The 19,753-nt window shown below is 35.9% G+C and overlaps 1 long non-coding RNA gene across 1 annotated transcript; it reads right to left on the reverse strand.

Annotated features, from left to right (window-relative positions):
- Positions 1-370: 370 nt before the first annotated feature.
- LOC113284178 lies at positions 371-2,599 on the reverse strand. The gene is made up of 2 exons (XR_003327971.1): positions 1,569-2,599; positions 371-1,130 (listed from the first exon to the last, which is right to left on the reverse strand). It is a non-coding gene; the product is annotated as an uncharacterized LOC113284178 (long non-coding RNA).
- Positions 2,600-19,753: the final 17,154 nt, after the last annotated feature.

Genomic DNA, 19,753 nt, shown 5'->3' on the forward strand with positions numbered 1-19,753 from the left:
CCATGTTTTGTGTAGTGTATATACAAAAATACTAACCACTTAAAAAAAAAAAAACTACATCTACTGCCCACCACCACTGTCGACCGCCAACCACCACCACCGCCACCAAACACACCTCCGCCGCCAATAACCGCCACCCACCGTCGCCGTTAACCTCCACCGTCGTCAACCACCATCACCGCCGCCAACCTCCGATGACCACCACTACCATGTGGAGTCAACTTGATGAAGTTGTGTCCATATCGGAGGCAACTAGCTCAAGTTGTCTCCAAAAGTGGAGGAAACTAGCTCAAGTTGTCTCCAATAAATAATGTCCACATCGGAGGCAACTAGCTTAAATTGTCTCCAATAAATAGTGTACATGAACAAGTTGCAAAACAAAATGTAGCCAACTAACTCAAGTCGTCTCCGAATATGAGGCAACTAGCTAAAATTGTCTTCAAAAGCGAAGGCAACTAGTACAGAGTTGTCTTCAAAAATGGAAGCAACTAGCCCAAGTTGTCTCCAAATGTGGAGGCAACTTGCACAAGTTGTCTCCAAATGTGGAGGCAACTTGCACAAGTTGTCTTCATATATGGAGGCAACAAGTTGTCTCCAAAAAATAAAAATTGTACACAAAAAAGTGAACCTAGTGTGAGTCGAACACACATCTTATGACATATAGTCAGTTGTGCTACCATTGCACTACAGATTCATCAATACAAAGTAACATATTAAAAGCACATACCGGCACCTGCCACTTCATATCTCTTTTCAGTGCACAACCAACAATTCGAACCACCACCAGACAATATCACATCCTCCATCTCTGCTACAAAAACAACTCCATGACCACAACCATCTATGTACACTTGCAACATGAGCCAACAACTTCAATCACTTTCATGCCCTTACTCAAACACCATAAACAACACACAAGTAGTAACAACTCCTTGTTCTGCTCTTCACTAGCTGGATGCATATTCAGTTCCAGTGTCATCTCCAACTGCAACAGTGCCAGTATATCTTCAAGCATAACTGCTAAACCAAATCCATCTCTGCGTGTCTTTCCACAGTATAAACCACTTGAAGTCTGCTTGTAGCTTCTGCAACAGGTTCAATCCTTCTCTGCAACCACCATCACTACAATCCTGCAGCTTCAAACAAAAGTCCGAGACTAGTGAAAACATACAAAATGAGTTTGCTTTCGAAGACGTTAGAAGGTATTACTAGAGCAGACACTGATGCCGCAACCAAACAGGCTACCGTCATGCCCGAACTAGCTGTCCTCTCCATCACGTAATGATAAGTAGGTCAGTTCAGTCGTATTAGGTCGACACAATACAGTAATATTATGCATCTAATGATGAGATTGGAAGTTCAATTAATGCAATTTAGACTACAAAAACATGACTTATTAGGTTGATGCAAAACAACCAACTACAATAGCAGCCCAAGACCACCATTATTATCAGTTTATCACCATCGATATCCAGATCTCAGAGTCCAAAACCACAAATCAATAGATGTGCGTTCAATCCATAACAAACATTTCCAAATTGCAATTAAACCACCAGACCCATTTTTACCTTCTTTGATAGAAACACCAATACCATTCAGTCCACAATCTCAGTCACTGATCACCATTGAGTTCACAATCTCAGTCACTGATCACCATTTGTACCTTCTTTGGTGTGACATATAGTCAAGTGCAACAAACATCCACCACCAGTACCGCAACAACCACCACCAACAACACCTCTAGATTGTAAAGCAACCATTTTGCATTAAAAATCAAAATATCTTGAACATGAAATTAATAAACCAAATAATGTACAAATTACAGTATAGAAAACACTTCTAGATTGTAAAGCAACCATTTTGCATCACAAATAAATATTAATAACATGAAATTGACCTAAAAAAACCCGTTGAGTGAATGAACCAATAGAAATTTGCTATATATCCTCCACCACCGCCGCCAGCATCACCAATACAACTTCAACAACAACACCCATTTTCTAAGAATCATGAGATTCAACCAGAAACATCACCAAAATATCGATCTCTTCTATCAATTTCTGAATCAACAATCTCGATCTCAGTTAAATCGAAAATTTCTTTAAATTTTTTTTAATTGAATCAACACAAATGAAACTTTCAGAAAACTCTGCAACCAAAATTGAAAATCATACATACCAAATCGGTCTCTTTGAAATCTGAATCTGCAACTCGAATCGATCTCTGAATCTGGTTTATGAATTAGTTCAAATCGAAAACATAAAAAAGAACAACTCTGAATCGGAAACTCGAAATCGAAACCTAAAGAAATAAATCAATATATGAATCTCGTTTAGAAATTAATTGAAATGGAACACAAATCATGATAGATCTGCTGATATTAGTAGCGAACGTGATAGAAGTGGTGGTGTTGGTTGTGGTGCGGTGATACAAATTATGGTGGTGGTGGAGGGAGTGATGGAGATAACGGTGGTGCGAGGGATGATATTTCTTCTCTGTTATCAGAAGTGAAGAAGAACGAAAGTGAAAGAGGAAGGCTACATATGAAATTATCAGTATTATGTTTTTAAAACAAATATCAATTATGCCATCAAGGGTACAAACATAAATGGATAAGAGTATTTGTGGATAATCCATGGTTAGTAGGGGTGTTTATATCATTCCCACGATATACTTATGTTTGCTGAGGAAAAAAAAAAACAAAAGACAAACCATGGAACCAGCGATACATCTAGTTTTCAAAAATCTAGTTAAATGGTGTAGTGTACTACTTCGGACGGTGCGGTGTACTACTATGGACAAAGGATAACTAATTAAGTAGATGCGAGGAAGTTATGTGATTTTTCACGTACTTTGCTATTTAATTTAATTTCTAAAGAAAAAATACTCAGAGGTGGTGTTATCTTCATAAGATTTAACCTTATTTAACCTAGCGTTTTTAGGGGCCACCCCAAAGGATTTAGGGGCCATCAATTTATACCCAACAAAAGACTCTAGTTAAGGGGTACCCTATATGATATTGAAGTTACATAAATGCCCTTATGGTAAAACTGTATGAAAACCAAATCAAAAACAATTCTACTCATTTCAACTCTTCTTCTTCCAGTTTCCTATTATCTTTCGATTGTGGAAGAAAAAAAAAAAATCCGCTCCAAAGTCAAATGGCCCCAATTAGGTAAGAATCTATCATTTTTGGGGTTTATTTCGCTTTAATTCGACGAATCGAGAAAAAATAATTCTAGGGTTTTCGGTTATTTATCCAGATTCGGGCGATATTCATGCTCCTTTACTTCCGAATGTAGTCGTGTTCTTCATTTCTCAAGAACATCGACAGTATTCGGGAGAAATATTTGATGGTTATCGGCCGAATATTGTTGGTCATATCTTCCTGGATACAAACTGGTAATAATCGGTAGTTTAATGATTTTTTTGTCTCCCGAATATATTTAAGTAGACACACAGTATTCGGAAGTACACTCACTACCGAATATATATATATATTGAAAAATCTCAAAATTTCTGATATAGGAAAAATCCCATTTTGGGGCCAGTATTTATTCGGAAGACAATATAATGTTATATACTTCCGATTATTTCAATTTCAAAATTTGAAAAGTATAAGTTTTTCCCAAATTCTGATTTTTGGGCCATCGTACATTCGAGACTTTACAAAACAATTATCCTCCGAATATAGCAAGTTCAAAACAAACCACGCCTTGGCTCTAGGTGGTTCCAAGGGCCAATATAGAATGTTAGACAGCCCATATTCGGAAGTTTGGGTAACTAATTATACTTCCGATTATTTCAATTTCAAAATTTGAAAAATATAAGTTTTTCCCAAATTCTGATTTTTGGGCCATCGTACATTCGGGACTTTACAAAACAATTATCCTCCGAATATAGCAAGTTCAAAACAAACCACGCCTTGGCTCTAGGTGGTTCCAAGGGCCAATATAGAATGTTAGACAACCCATATTCGGAAGTTTGGGTAACTAATTATACTTCCGATTATTTCAATTTCAAAATTTGAAAAGTATAAGTTTTTCCCAAATTCTGATTTTTGGGCCATCATACATTCGGAAATTTACAAAACAATTATCCTCCGAATATAGCAAGTTCAAAACAAACCACGCCTTGGCTCTAGGTGGTTCCAAGGGCCAATATAGAATGTTAGAAAACCCATATTCGGAAGTTTGGGTAACTAATTATACTTCCGATTATTTCAATTTCAAAATTTGAAAAGTATAAGTTTTTCCCAAATTCTGATTTTTGGGCCATCGTACATTCGGGACTTTACAAAACAATTATCCTCCGAATATAGCAAGTTCAAAACAAACCACGCCTTGGCTCTAGGTGGTTCCAAGGGCCAATATAGAATGTTAGACATCCCATATTCGGAAGTTTGGGTAATTAATTATACTCCCGATTATTTCAATTTCAAAATTTGAAAAGTATAAGTTTTTCCCAAATTCTGATTTTTGGGCCATCTTACATTCGGGACTTTACAAAACAATTATCCTCCGAATATAGAAAGTTCAAAAAAACCACGCCTTGGCTCTAGGTGGTTCCAAGGGCCAATATAGAATGTTAGACAACCCATATTCGGAAGTTTGGGTAACTAATTATACTTCCGATTATTTCAATTTCAAAATTTGAAAAGTATAAGTTTTTCCCAAATTCTGATTTTTGGGCCATCGTACATTCGGGACTTTACAAAACAATTATCCTCCGAATATAGCAAGTTCAAAACAAACCACGCCTTGGCTCTAGGTGGTTCCAAGGGCCAATATAAAATGTTAGACAACCCATATTCGGAAGTTTGGGTAACTAACTATACTTCCGATTATTTCAATTTCAAAATTTGAAAAGTATAAGTTTTTCCCAAATTCTGATTTTTGGGCCATCGTACATTCAGAACTTTACAAAACAATTATCCTCCGAATATAGCAAGTTCAAAACAAACCACGCCTTGGCTCTAGGTGGTTCCAGGGGCCAATATAGAATGTTAGACAGCCCATATTCGGAAGTTTGGGTAACTAATTATACTTCCGATTATTTCAATTTCAAAATTTGAAAAGTATAAGTTTTTCCCAAATTCTGATTTTTGGGCCATCGTACATTCGGAAATTTACAAAACAATTATCCTCCGAATATAGAAAGTCCAATATAGAATGTTAGACAACCCATATTCCAAGGGAGTTGTTCCAAATACTCTTTGTATATTGTATATGTGGATCAATTTGGTCTTCCATTAAGATCTCTAGGGCAACGAAGAGTACCTTTGTCCTCTTTTATAGTAAGAATTTCCATTGGTTGTGTTTGTTGCGAGGCGTTCATTTGCTCAACAACTTTTTCGACAACATTGGGTTGACTTACTTGAGAAGGCTCTGTAGAGATCTTTGGCCTTACTTGTCGGGTGGTTGTTCCACTTTGATCATTTCTTGGACGACCTCTTTTCTTAGGTTCCGGCTCATCTTCAAATTCGGCTTCCGAACACTCGTGCCTAGACAATATTCTTTTATTAGACAAATACGCCTTCAACTCTTTTCTTTGGATGGTCCTCGACACTTCGGTGTTCGTCCTACCGGTGTTCTTTTGCTTAATAGGTTCATCAACCTCCCTTAAACAAGGGTGAAGGGCTTCCTCCAAATTATGCATCAATATTTGCTTTTTGGTGCCGTTTGATGTAGCGTAACGCTCGGCTATTCGTGCATACAATTCCGACTCGAAGAAAGACGGACCATCAACTACCGGGGTGTTCGGAGTGAAATTTAATTGCTTCCAAAATGGGTGAATATCATCGATGTCAATCACTTCAACATACCTACCCAACTTATGACGACATGGGAGTCCAATACCTATCATATCCTTGCAAACACAAACCGTATTCTCGTCATCATAAGTTTTATATAACTTCAATTGTTTCATCATGCGATTTATTGCCCATCTTGAAACTTTATGAACAACTCCCCTTAGAAGCAATTTTTCCTTAATATGTTCCATCGGGAATTGGTGTACACTAAATTGCATATTTTTCCTAATCTTTACGAGATCACGATTGGTGAATTCATGGATTGCTTCTTGGATCGACACAACTCCATTTTGACTACCAATTAGTATTTTCTTAAGTCGACCATGAGACCCCTCCGCAATGCTTGTCGCCTCGTTCTTGAAGTTACGATATTCATATGTCCATGCAAACACAAACCTCTCCTTAATCGTTAACCATTGTGTTTTACAATACTCAACCGGTTTTGGGTAGTCCGTGCTGTATTCATCCTCAAATTTCTTCAAGTTACATTCGTAAATTTCTTCAAAGAGCCTATCCTCTTCCTTACGTTCTTCCAAGGTTAATTTACTAATGCGCTCATCCTCTTCCTTTGACCTCTTGGTACCCTTCCTTGGTCTTTTAGCTTGGAAATGATGATGGCAATTGGTTTTGAGATTGCATTGAATGTGCCACGTACATTGCAAGTTTTGGGCTTCCGGAAACACTACCGCTATTGCATGCATTAAGTCTTGATCGTTATCCGTTACAATAACCCTTGGAAAATTATCACCGTTATAAATGGACCTCAACGTCTCCAACATCCAAATGAAACTCACATTGTTCTCATGATCCATTAAACCCCATGCAATCGTAAACGTGTTTTTGTCCGAAGTATGGCAAGCAATGTTCAACAACGGCATGTTATACTTGTTTGTCTTATAAGTAGCATCTATCAACAAAATTTGATGAAAGCATTGAGCCAATTGGATCATTTCGGGATGTGCCAAGAAAATACGAACCACTATACCATCCTTTTCTTCCCTTCTCAAGGTGTAGCCGTGTAACTCCGCTAACCACTCCGATTGTTGCATGACCGTTCTACCATCCCAATCAGTCCTTTTGATCGTAGATAGGGCCGACTTAATTGTAGACAAAGAAGGCAAGTTGTCGGGATCGTCCGCCTTTATTTTACTTAAGATCGCACTCGCTTTTTGGATCCGCATAGACCTCACCGTCTGCATTTGATGTGGTTTTAACTTGGCAACCATTACATGTCCAATTAAATCCAACGGATCATCATGGTTGTGACAACCATTATCAACTTTATACATTTTATACTCTTTACCTTTAATACCATCGGGCTTATAGAAGACAATCTTAAATGGGCATCCTATCTTCTTGGTATTGCTTCGGTATTTCCTATTCGTCTTCCGTATGTACTTACTATTCTTTCCCTCGTGACTCTTTCGCGTCCCACCTCGCTCACAAATCATTTCAAATCGAGTGTCACTAACATGATTATTTTGAACTACCACGCACATGTTATCTTTTGCCTTGTTCATAAGCCATTCCTTTGCCTCCTTCTTACTTCCAAATGTCTAAACGTGCATAAACAAAACAAACCTAATAAGCATAACCATTTAACATATAAATTTTGAAAAAAAGAAAAAAGTAGTAATGAGTATACCAAATCGTTTGCATAGTATAGGGAAGTGTCGGGCCTCAAATAGAAGTCATCAACAAACTCTTCAACGGCCTGTATATGAAAGCAACAAATTATTATACAATAATCGGAGGTTATTAAATAAGTCAAACTTCCGAATATTCTATATTCGGAATCCTATCGGTTACCCAAAACACCCGATCTATGCAAATGAATTTACACAGTTTACTGAGTGAAAAAAATGATATATTCGGAGGTAATTAAATAAGTCAAACTTCCGAATACTTTATATTCGGAATCCTATCGGTTACCCAAAACACCTGATTTATGCAAATGAATGTACACAGTTTACTGAGTGCAAAAAATGATATAATCGGAAGCTAAAATATATAGTAAAACAGCCGAATATAAATAAACGGGAGATAACTTTAATCGATAAACATCCGATTTTCAAGTTTTCGGAAATTTTATTTTGAGGCCACTGTTATATTCGGCAGTCAAATAATGTTAAACTATTACCGATTGTAAAGGATAAGAATACTGAGTTTTGAAATTTTCTGAGGAATTCGTTTTTGGGGTCATTCGGAGGTAAATAACTCTACATAACTACCGAATGTAGATATTTTTGGAAAACCAGTTTGGGGTTTTTCTCATATTCGGCAGTAAACTAGTATCTTGTAACTACCGAATATACATATTTGGTACTCAGTGTGTTATATTCGTAAGTTTAATCTAGAAATTATCTACCGAATCTGGGTAGTTCATGGCATTCAATGCATGCAATAATCGGTTTTTCTTGTTTACAAAAGCACACAAACGCATGCAAATCGAGTATTTGAGTTTCTTAACACAATACCTGTGTTTTACATGCATCGTTAGCTTCAATATCATGCGATTCTCCATTTTCTTCCATGAAAGGGTCGTCTATGTTTTCCTCTCCACAAAAGTTTGGATCATTCAACATATACCCCAAATCGTCTTCTCTAAACGGTCATGAACCCTCAACATTTTGTTCTTCGTCATGATTCCCACCTTCTTCTTCGTATCCATCCATTTTTGTAGTGATAAAATGAGTTTTCTCTTTTTTTCCTTCACCTTCTTCTCTATAACTCTAACAACTCAAAAATTAAAAAGAAATGGAAAAAATGAAACACAAATCATTCTAATACTGCACCGACTACAATCGGAAGTATGGGAACGATTTTGGCTTCCGATTGCATTCGGAGGGTAACAATGTTATCATATCCTCCGAATATATAAGGGTAATTTCGCCATTACGAATTACGCGAGATAAGGGCTGGTTACATTTTCCCTTTGGGTGACCTTTTTTGTTTTATTGTTGGCCCCTAAATCCTTTTGAGGCCCCTAAAAACGCCAGGTTATTTAACTAAGATAACTGATTTTTTATATAAGAAAAACGAGTTTAAAGCATGACTATGTGAATCATTGGGCGGCTGAGATCATACCATCAAGGATTTATCTATATGGGACCGAGTTTTAATCAATTTCATGACTCCCACGTAGCATTAAAGTATGTGAAACATAAATATTTTTTTTCTCAAACTATAGTTGCATATCTTAATAGTTGGGTAATTCAAATTTGTACCTGGGCCAAGTCTCAAGAGTCACTACCAATGAAACAAAACAAGTTTTTTCAATTGTTTGGGGGCTTCAGCCCAGATAAGCCACTTCCAATTCCGTCACTGTAGTCAGGGATTTCTGTAATCTCTAGATATTATCAAAAAACAATCATAAACCCAAAAAAGAAAAAAACCAAAAAAAAAAGAGAAGAAAAAAAAATTGCATCTATCGTCAAGTTGAAACTTCTGATTTGGTACGTATCTTATTCTTCATCTATTGTCGTTTACTGAAACCGTTGTACTTGAAGAAAAAGAATTGAAGAAAGAGGTATGTCCGGTGACATCAGTAGATACTAGATAGTGATATTATAAGTTGTTGGGTTTTATTTTTAGAACGGTTTTTTGGGACTACTCCAAAATGGTGGGGGACTAATATTATTTTTTTGGGTGGATATTACAAGTAATATTGAGTCACCCGTTATCGGAATTTTTTTAATACCAAACTTGTCCTTGATAATGATTAGTGAGTTAATTAATGATTAGTGAGATTAAATTAATAAGTTGATTTTTTTCAAAAGAAGAATTATTGAGAGGGAGAAGAAGAAGATGAAGATGAAGATGATAATGAAGATGAGGGTTTTGGAAGAAAAAAAGTTAGATCTTTTTCTTTAAGAGCCACAACAAGAGTATGATGTTTTGGGTACTCATGGATACTTCAAATTTATTTAATGGTGCTTGAATCGGCCAAAACAGTTCTAAAATTGAACAATTTACAAATTGATTTCGGTTTGGTTAACAAAATTCGGCTACGACATCTGAAGAATATGTAGCCGAACTCATCTGCAAGTGTAGTTCAGTCAATGTTTCTGAAAACACAAGTAGCCGAACTCAACTTTAATGGAGTTTTTTCTTTCAGAGAAAAGTTCGGTTAGGAGAAAAAAATTGCGGCGTAACCGAACTTTTTACGACGTAACCAAACTTTTTGCGACGTAACCGAACTAAAAGTTCGGTTGAGATATTTTTTTGCGACGTAACCTAACTTTTTACGACGTAATCGAACTTTTTGCGACGTAACCGAACTTTTCTCTGAAAAAGAAAAACCTCCATTAAAGTTGAGTTCGGCTAGTTCGACAAAGTTTTTCACATAATTGCTAGCCGAACTTCTCTCTGCAACTTCCATTTTCAACTCATTTTGATGATTACTTCTCATTTTTTCAACCAAAAACGAATGACAAATAATGGGTTTGTTATAATTTTGGTTTTGATTTTGTTTTGTAAATGATTTGAAATAAGCTATATATATAGAGGTGGGGATGGTGGTGGTATGAGGTGGTCGGTGGTGGTGGTGAGCGATGGTAGTGTTGGGAGGAGGTAGTTATACATATAGGTGGTGGTGATGGGAGGAGGTGGTTATATATATACTCCCTCCGTTCCATTTTACTTGATGTTTTAGGTTTTTTTTTTATGTTCCAAAATAGATGATAGTTTTAGTATTTTTCTCATATTCTCAGTGATTTGCCCTTGCTTTGAATACATACAATATCATTAATTTTAATTATAATCAATACTCTAATTTTAAATCTACTCTAGTTTGGTAGTATATCCCAAGTAAATTATTAGGGAATTGATAACTTTCTCTAAAATCTAGAAACTAAAAACTAGTCATTTAAAATTTTAAGAAGAATTAATATGGTAGAATTGGAAAGATTTTATTCTCTATGGTATTTCTTAATCTCCGTGAAAAACTAACTTCAAGTAAATCGGAACGGAGGGAGTATATATATAGGTTAAGGGTAGGTTAGTCATTTTCACACTTTAGGACACCCCTTATAACGATCGGGTAGATATTCTTATCACCTAGTAGTCCCCCACCATTTCAGAGTATTCCCCAAAAAGTCGTTCTATTTTTATTATCCGTTGACACAAACTAAGCCCACTAACTATTTTGCTCTACTGTTCCTAGTTTTCAAAAGCCCATTAGTAAATCGAGTACAAAAAGATTGATCAGGTCATTCTCCCTTGTCAATAGTATCAGTGACATATCCTCTAGCTCAACCATGCAGTCAATCCGAATAGTATTTTCACTTTTTAATGGAACGTAATACGACTAGGTATGGTTCCTGGTAGTTTGCTCGAATAATATCGCAGTCAGCGACATGTTTAAAAGAAGAAAAGCTCCTAAAAACTTGGAATACTTAAAAATGGCGATCTAGGTCTCCTCTTTGAATATGGAGTCGAAGACCAGCATTCAAACTTTATTACCATTAAACGTAAGATTCACGAAGTTTGGTTTCGTAAAGATTTTCACAAAAAATAAAATAAAATCCTAACCCTAAATGTGCATAATGGCAAAAAGGCTGTTTTTGTAGTTTTCTCTAATGATCTTGCTATTAAGTTTGCAGATATCCTTTTAAGAAATCACTGCTATAAACATATTCTCCCTTGTCTATTTTCGTTTAAGATCTTGGGTATCTGGGAAATTTATATACATATTTTCATTTAGGGTTTGATTTCTTTTGGGTAATTATTCTATATTTGATGTATATTTGATGTAGTATTAGTCAAGTCAACTAAAGCTGACTTGACCTCAGTATTAGTTTTCTGTTATTTTGTAATTGTTGTTATTACAGCTGTATCTGTTATCTGGCTGTCTGTACATCACACTCCTTTGTACTTATAGCAGAGCCCTCTCTCTCTGTATATTATCTTTTTCAATAATATTCATCTGAACTATTTCTCATGGTATCAGCTTAAAGTTTGATCTTAGGAGAAATTTTTCATCAAGTTTTTCAATGAATCAATACACTCTTACCTACAACTATTTTTCGTCATCTTTTTCAGGAAGAATTTGTCTGTGAATCATAATCTTTTTCCAAAACCTATTTTAGGTTCAACACTTTTTCGATTCAGATATGTTCAAGATATTTCTTGAACTTTAATTCACAAAATTTTCTTCATTGACGGCTGTTCATGCGTAATTGTTTATACAAGAAGAAACAAGATGTCTTCCACTGCTCAGACTGGTAATTCTTTACCTTTTTCATTACCTTTTTCGAATATAGCAAATTTTGTTTCATCCAAATTGGATTCTTCAAATTATCTTGTCTGGAAGGATCAGTTTGAGTCAATCTTGATTACAACTGATTTATATAGTCATGTTACTGATGATGACCAAGAGCCACTTAGGGAAATTGTTGTTAATGGTGTCAATACAATTAATCCTGAGTGGGTTTTATGGAGAAAGCTAGATTGTTTTGTTGTTAGTTGTTTAAAAGCAACCCTTACTCCTTCTATATTTGGAGATGTTTTGGGTTTTTCTTCTGCAAGGGAAATTTGGTTCTTTCTTGAAACCAGCTTTAGACATCAATCCATGGCTAGAAAAACCTTGTTGAGGAATCAGTTACATAATTTCAAGAAAGGGAATCTTACTATTCAAGTTTATCTACAAAATATCAAGACTATAGCTGATAACCTAGCTGCTGTAGGTGAAAAGGTTCCTGAATCAGATTTGGTGATGCATGTTTTGAATGGTTTAGGAAGCGAATTTGATAGTTTTGTCATTGTTGTTCAAAACAGAGAAAATCCTTTTACTTTTGCTGAACTCAAGCCAAGGTTACTGAATCATGAGCAATGGCTTATTGCTCAACATCATGACACTCAGAGTATATTTGATAGTCAAACCTCATCTGCTTTCTATAGCAAGAATAATAATGGTGGTGGTAATTTTTCTGGGAACAATAAGAATAAGTTCAAAGGTTCAAGCAATTTCAAGAATTCTACAAATGCAAAAGGTGGTACAAGTCAAGATGGGTCTTCTGGTGGAGCTAATGGTTATGTCAGAAGAGATTATTCTCAAGTTGAGTGTCAGATTTGTAGGAAAAAGGGTCATTATGCAAGTATATGTCACTTTAGATATCATCCTCCAACTCCAACTTCTTCTACTTCTGGTCATATATCTACTGTGGAAAATGCAGAACAACAAGTGGCTTCTAGTTCTTCTGGGTTACAGGAATTTGCTGGTTTTTCTGCTAGCACTTCTACTCCACAGTGGATTTCTGATTCAGGAGAAACAATTCACATGACTGGGGATGATACTTTACTTCAACATACTTCTAATTACAAAGGCAAGGATCAAGTGCAAATTGGCAATGGTAAGTCTCTTCCCATAGTTTCTACTACCAGTTGTGTTATTCAATCTTCAAACACTACTTTTAAGCTCAACAATGTCTTATTAGATCCAGCAATGAAGCATAATTTACTCTCTGTTGCAAAGTTCACACATGATAATTCCTGTTATTTCAAGTTTTATCCTTTTGGTTATGAGATAAGGGATAGTTTACTGGCTCAGGGAAAGATGGTTAACAATCTGTATCCTATTAGTCATCTTATGCCTACCAATTTTGCCTTTGTATCTAATGCAACTGCTTCTTCTTCTACATGACATAATAGACTAGGTCATCTTTCTCATCATATTCTTCATAAATTGTCTTCTCAAAATAGGATTGATTTAACTTCAAATTTTTCTTTCTCTTTATGTCATCCTTGTCAACTTGTTAAGAGCAAGAAATTTCTCTTTAAATTGTCCCCATCACATGCTGATTCACCATTGTCACTCATTCATTGTGATGTCTGGGGTCCTACAATCTCTTCTTTAAATTGTTTCAAATATTATATAGTTTTTATTGATGATTTTAGTCGTTTTAATTAGATTTATCCAATGAAATTAAAGTCTGATGCTGTTCAATGTTTTTCACATTTTAAAACTTTAACTGAAAACCAATTTTCCACCAAAATCAAAGCTTTTCAAGTTGATGGAGCTTTTGAGTTACTTAAAGGGCCTTTTAAGGTTTTACTTGAGTCTAGTGGTATTCAAATTCGTATTTCTTTCCCCCATACTCCAGAGCATAATGGCCTTGCTGAGAGAAAGCATAGGCACATTACTGAAATGGGTAATTCTCTTTTGTTTCATTCTTTGTGTCCTAAAGAATACTGGTATGATGCCTTTCTCACTGCTTCTTATCTAATAAACAGAACTCCTACAAAACTTTTGAATTATAAGTCTCCTTTTGAAGTTTTATTTGGTTTTGCTGCTGATTATAGTTTTCTTAAGACTTTTGGAGTTGTTTGCTATCCTGTTTTAACTCATTCAAGAGCTGAAAAATTATCTCCCAAATCTGTTAAATGCATTTTAATTGGTTATAGCATTTTGCATAAAGGTTTTAAGTGCTACAATCCTCTCACCAAGAAGTTTCATATTTCACGAAATGTCGTTTTTGATGAAACTCAGTTTTATTTTGATTCTTTTTCTTCTGAATTTTCAACTTCATCTCTTTCTGATTCTTGTGTTGTTTCTGAAATTCCTTCTATTTCCGAGTCTGTTCATACTAGTTCTGTTATTGCTAGGTCAAAAACTGGGATTGTCAAGGAAAATCAATTTCCAGATCATGTTTTGGTTTCTACTGTCAAGCATCCTTTGTCTCATTCTCATACTGCATTGTTAACTACTATTTCTGAGCCTAAGACTTTTAAGGAAGCAATTAAGGATCCTAAATGGCAAGTGCCCATGAAGGAAGAACATGATGCTTTAGAATTGAATGGAACTTGGACAAAAGTGCCACCAGTACCTGATATGAATATATTAGGTTGTAAATGGGTTTATAAGGTTAAATAAAAAGCTGATGGTACTATAGACAGACTCAAGTCTAGATTAGTTGCAAAGGGTTTTAATCAGCAAGATGGAGTTGATTTTAATGAGACTTTTAGTCCAGTTGTCAAGTGTACCACTGTTAGAGTTGTTCTTTGTTTGGCTTTGAATTTGAACTGGCAGGTTAGACAGTTGGATGTTAATAACACTTTTTTACATGAATTTCTTAATGAAGATGTTTATATGATCCAACCACCTGGATTTGTTGATCCAGATCATCCTGAGTATGTTTGTCACCTTAAGAAAAGTTTGTATGGACTGAAACAAGCACCCAAAGCTTGGTTTCATAGATTTAGTTCATTTCTACTGAATTCTGGATTTCAAAAATCAATTTCTGACAATTCAATGTTTGTCTTTCATAATGCCAAGGATATAGTTATATTATTGCTCTATGTTGATGATATACTTTTGACTGGTAGTTCTCCATCTTTGATGGATTATTTTATTACTTCTTTGAAGACTGAATTTGCTATGAAAGAACTGGGTAACTTGGGATTTTTTCTAGGAATTGAAGCTATTAGAGATTCTGATACAATTGTTCTTACACAAAATAAATATACATTGGAATTATTAGATAAAGCTAAAATTTTGGATTGTAAGCCCCGTGATACCCCAGTTGTTAAAGCTTCAAGAGCATCTATTCATGATGGTGCATTATTAGTGGATGTCTCTGAGTATAGGTCTATTGTAGGTGCATTACAGTATTTAACTGTTACCAGACCAGATATCTGCTTTGCTGTTAACTATGTATCCCAGTTTATGCATGCACCTACAGATGTACATTTACAACTGGTTAAAAGAATTTTGAGATACTTAAAGGGAACCATTGGGTTAGGTATTACATTGAGAAAAGGTGGTTTGTAGGACTTAAGGGATTATACAGACTCAGATTGGGAAGGTTGTCCTGATACAAGGAGATACACATCAGGATATGCAGTTTTTCTTGGTTCTAGTTTGATATCTTGGTCTTTTAAGAAACAACCAACTGTTTCAAAATCCTCAGCTGAAGCTGAGTATAAGTGTTTGTCTGTTGCTTCAGCTGAACTAAAGTTGACTTGACCTCAGTAGTATTAGTTTTCTGTTATTTTGTAATTGCTGTTATTACAGCTGTATCTGTTATCTGGTTGTCTGTACAACACACTCCTTTGTACTTATAGCAGAGCCCTCTCTCTCTGTATATTATCTTTTTCAATAATATTCATCTGAACTATTTCTCATTCTAGATTAACTGATTTCGAGGAGTTTCTAGTTTCATATCCGGTCGCTAATTCGAATCCATGAGTGACCTCGTTGGTTTTCACTCCATTGACGTTGGTGAACATGAATCACGCCACCTTGGTTTTGATAATGGTGTTAATGGAAATCAGGTCTGCCCTTCTTATAGACAGATGGTTTTAGCGGCGAAAGAAACTGGATCGGCTGAGAAACCTAGGATGAATATTACTCTTACAGAGGATGAGGAAAGCTTTGTAGATTCTTGGTTAATAAACTGTGAGAAGAATGTTAATGATATTAGCTCAAGATATGAAGAAGTGCAGGATAACAAAGGTTGCAGTGCAGGTTAAGCTTTTCAAATAACTTTTCCCTCTCTGTTGTCACGTGTATTAAGTGTGACCTGTTCTCACACATGTTTTCTGTACGTGTGCCTTTTGATAGTGACTGTTAAGTCGGTCTTTAATGCTGCTTAAATACTTGAGCTTCAGCTCATTTAATCTGTAATGAAAGTCCTGTGTCTGTAAGAAATGAGAAGAAACAATGTCGGCCATTAATGGAGTCTCACTAAATGATGCAGCTCAAGCCTGGATAGAAGAGTCTGTTAAAAACCATGTTCAGTTTCTTGTACATGTCGGTGGTTACTTTAAGGAAAATGAAACGGCAGGATATGGTGTTATAATCAAGGATGAAGTTAACAGACCTATAATCGCTTATTCTGAGTATAGCAATTAAGTAGATTCTGCATTCTATCGTGAGCTGCAAGGAGTAAATAAGGGTGTAGAACTTGCCATTAAGAATAAACTTGAGTACGTCACTATGGTTTGCACTTATGTTACAGTTTCTAGGTTTGTTTGGTTTGCACTTGTGTTACAGTTTCTAGGTTTGTTCGAATTCTTTGGCGCCACACTCATACATATTGTCGTTGTGATTTTGGTTCTAAGGTTAATGTATGCCTTAGATGTCTTCATCAGCATTACGTTTTTTCTCTACAATGTGGTGAAAAGTATGGTAAAGATGTTTTGAAGACTCATCTTCTGATAGTGGACACCATAGGCCTCTTCCATAAGTTCTATAGGCAGGGCGAAAACCGTAGTATCCTTATTAGTGCAGGGAAAGCAGACAATAAATCCGCACCTTATATTGCAGAACATGGGAATGGTACGGGGGAGATAACGCTAGGAGAAATACTTGAAGATGGTAAATTGCTGAGTCTTCTCTTCGAAGAAGCAAAAATTCAGGTGGCTCTGACTTTGCCATGCAAATGGGTCTATCTTTCGCCAGATAATTGATTAAGGAAAACCTTTACTGTTTTTGACAAGAAAACATGTTTATTTGCTGGAAATTGGCCAAGAGTTTTTATATTGTAATCTTTAGATTTGTTGTCGTTGTTGTTTATTTAGAGAGAGTTATGGTTAACCCTCACGATGTAGAGAGCTATGGTTCATTCTCCTCAAAAAACAAATATTATAAAACCTAATTTGTAATTATCCCCTCGTATTTAAACGCGACGTTTCTCAATCTTGGAAATTCACATGTAGGATTGAGAACTTCTAAAAATTGTACAAGCACAAATGTGACTCTGATATTTTCACTATTAAAGTTCTCACTATTGGTAGTGAGATTCTCTGTGCATCATTCGATATCAGAAAGATATATTTTTTGTTTCTACTTGGCATTTATCAGAAAAACGATTTAAAATAGCACGCCATGTCCGGGAGAGTAAGAACCGCTCAGAATCGTGAGGAGAATGTGTGAGTAAACCCTTTCCCGTATGTCGGTAAGGCTCGTATGAAGGCCTCAAGAAGTAGCACTGCTGTACAGTGCACCTAGTATTTCAGGTGAGGAAATTTAATACCAAGATAAATATTTGGGAACGAATGCGAAACTTCATTTGCTCCACGCTGGCATCCAAGAAAACGACCGCATCGTCCACGAAGGTGGCTTACTTTCGTTCCTTCATTTTTGACAGTGAGTCCTTTTAGCTTTGGGGAACATCATAGATAATAACTCCGACAAAAGAAGGAAAAGAAAGGGAGAAAGGGGATCCCCCTTGACGTAAACCTTTTTCACTTGTAAACTTGCAACAAGCCGTTCTATTGATGAGGATTGAGAAGGGAATTTTGCGAATGCAACCATTAATCCACTTCCTCCACTTGAAGCCAAAATCCATGCATTTCGATATTTCTTCAATGAATGACCATTTGACATTGTCGTATATTTTTTCAAGATCTATTTTGCAGATGACTTCTGGGAGTTTGAACTTTATCTTGAGTCTAAGCATTTGTTGGCTATTAGTATGTTGTCGAGAATTTGACGACCTTTCGTGAAGGCAGATTGGTGATCGGATATAAGCTTTGGCAAGAAGATCTTCATTCTATCAGCGAGGACTTTAGAAATTACCTTGCACATACCAATACGACTGATGGGATGCAAATCTTTGGCTTCATTCTTTCACAGTAAACATCTAGAGCTCTTACTTTACACAAAATTTTTATGGTGCTGAGTTTTGAGAAACACTGGGTGAAGTTTCTTTTTGTGGATATTCATCATTGAGCAGTAAATGTTATCTTTCATGTGTCCCCGTGGGTGATTGTGATGGTTTAGGGTGTGAACTGTGAACTATGGACATGGCCACATGAAGAAATTAAGTTATGCAATGGACATGGAGAAATTCAGTTGTGGCGCGTGTGGATTCACCCTAGTTTCTTAGAATATTTTATGTACTTCTGCATAAAAAAGTCTGTCGTTGCCGATGGCTGTTAATTACTTAGTTTACCTCCCTAGTAGCATTAAGAAGATTCAAGGAGAAGCTCTTCCGGGAGGTTTGACATTGTTGCCTCTTTCTTCTTCAATTTGGTGTTTGTGAGAGCTAGGAGGAAGCAAAAAAATAGTCAAGCAAAGTTGTAGAACCCTAACAAGAAAATAGCTTGCAACTTAATTCGATTTTAGTATTTTTGTCTTCTCTAAGTTGGTTCATGCATTTGAACTGTGATATGTTCTTTGTCCTATTAGAGGGAAATATAAACCCTGAACAATATGTCGAGCTATTGGTGTTTTGAGGTTAATCTTATTAGGGATGTTCGAATCTTCCTTTCTCTTCTAGGATGAAAAGAAACACTTGAGTTCTTCTCAATATACCAAATAAAACTGATCAGGATGAGAATACACGGTACACATCGTGAAGGTAAAATCAAAAGAAAACGTAAAACAAGTGACCACTTTGACAAATTTCAGTTCAAAAAATAATATATTGTGTATATCTGGAACACTGTACATATTTTTTCTATATTATCTTTAAAAATCAATACAAAATATATTTTTTTGTACTTTTTTGGGGCTGAACTGCTAGCGGCTCTTCCCGTACTAGCAGCTGCCTACGTACTCAATTGAGATCAAACCCCTCACGTAGTTCTATTCACATTATTTTCAGCAAATAAATTGGTTAATACATCAACGTCTTCAGAATGCTATAACAGTCATTTTTGGCCTTTGCGTGCTGTGAAACTTCTTCAATTGTCGAAACCTGGATTGTATTCTGGATTTGACGGTTGACCCGCGGTTTTTCTTTATATCACTTGTGCTCCCTTGCTTTCTCTGATGTTGAACTAATAGACAATATATTTCTGTTACCTTATTTATCTGGGAGAATATACGATATGCAATAAAGTCTCCCAGATTTTCCTGTAACTCTATTTATATGATTTTATAGAATAAGAATAACCAACGGATTGATTAACGTCCGATATGGTATCACGAGGCCAAAAACGATCCTCCTTCTTCTTCCTCTAAAAACACCAACAACACCAATAATCATCAATGAC

Source organism: Papaver somniferum, chromosome 5, assembly GCF_003573695.1.
Source record: "Papaver somniferum cultivar HN1 chromosome 5, ASM357369v1, whole genome shotgun sequence".
In the NCBI taxonomy this organism is placed as follows: Eukaryota; Viridiplantae; Streptophyta; class Magnoliopsida; order Ranunculales; family Papaveraceae; genus Papaver; species Papaver somniferum.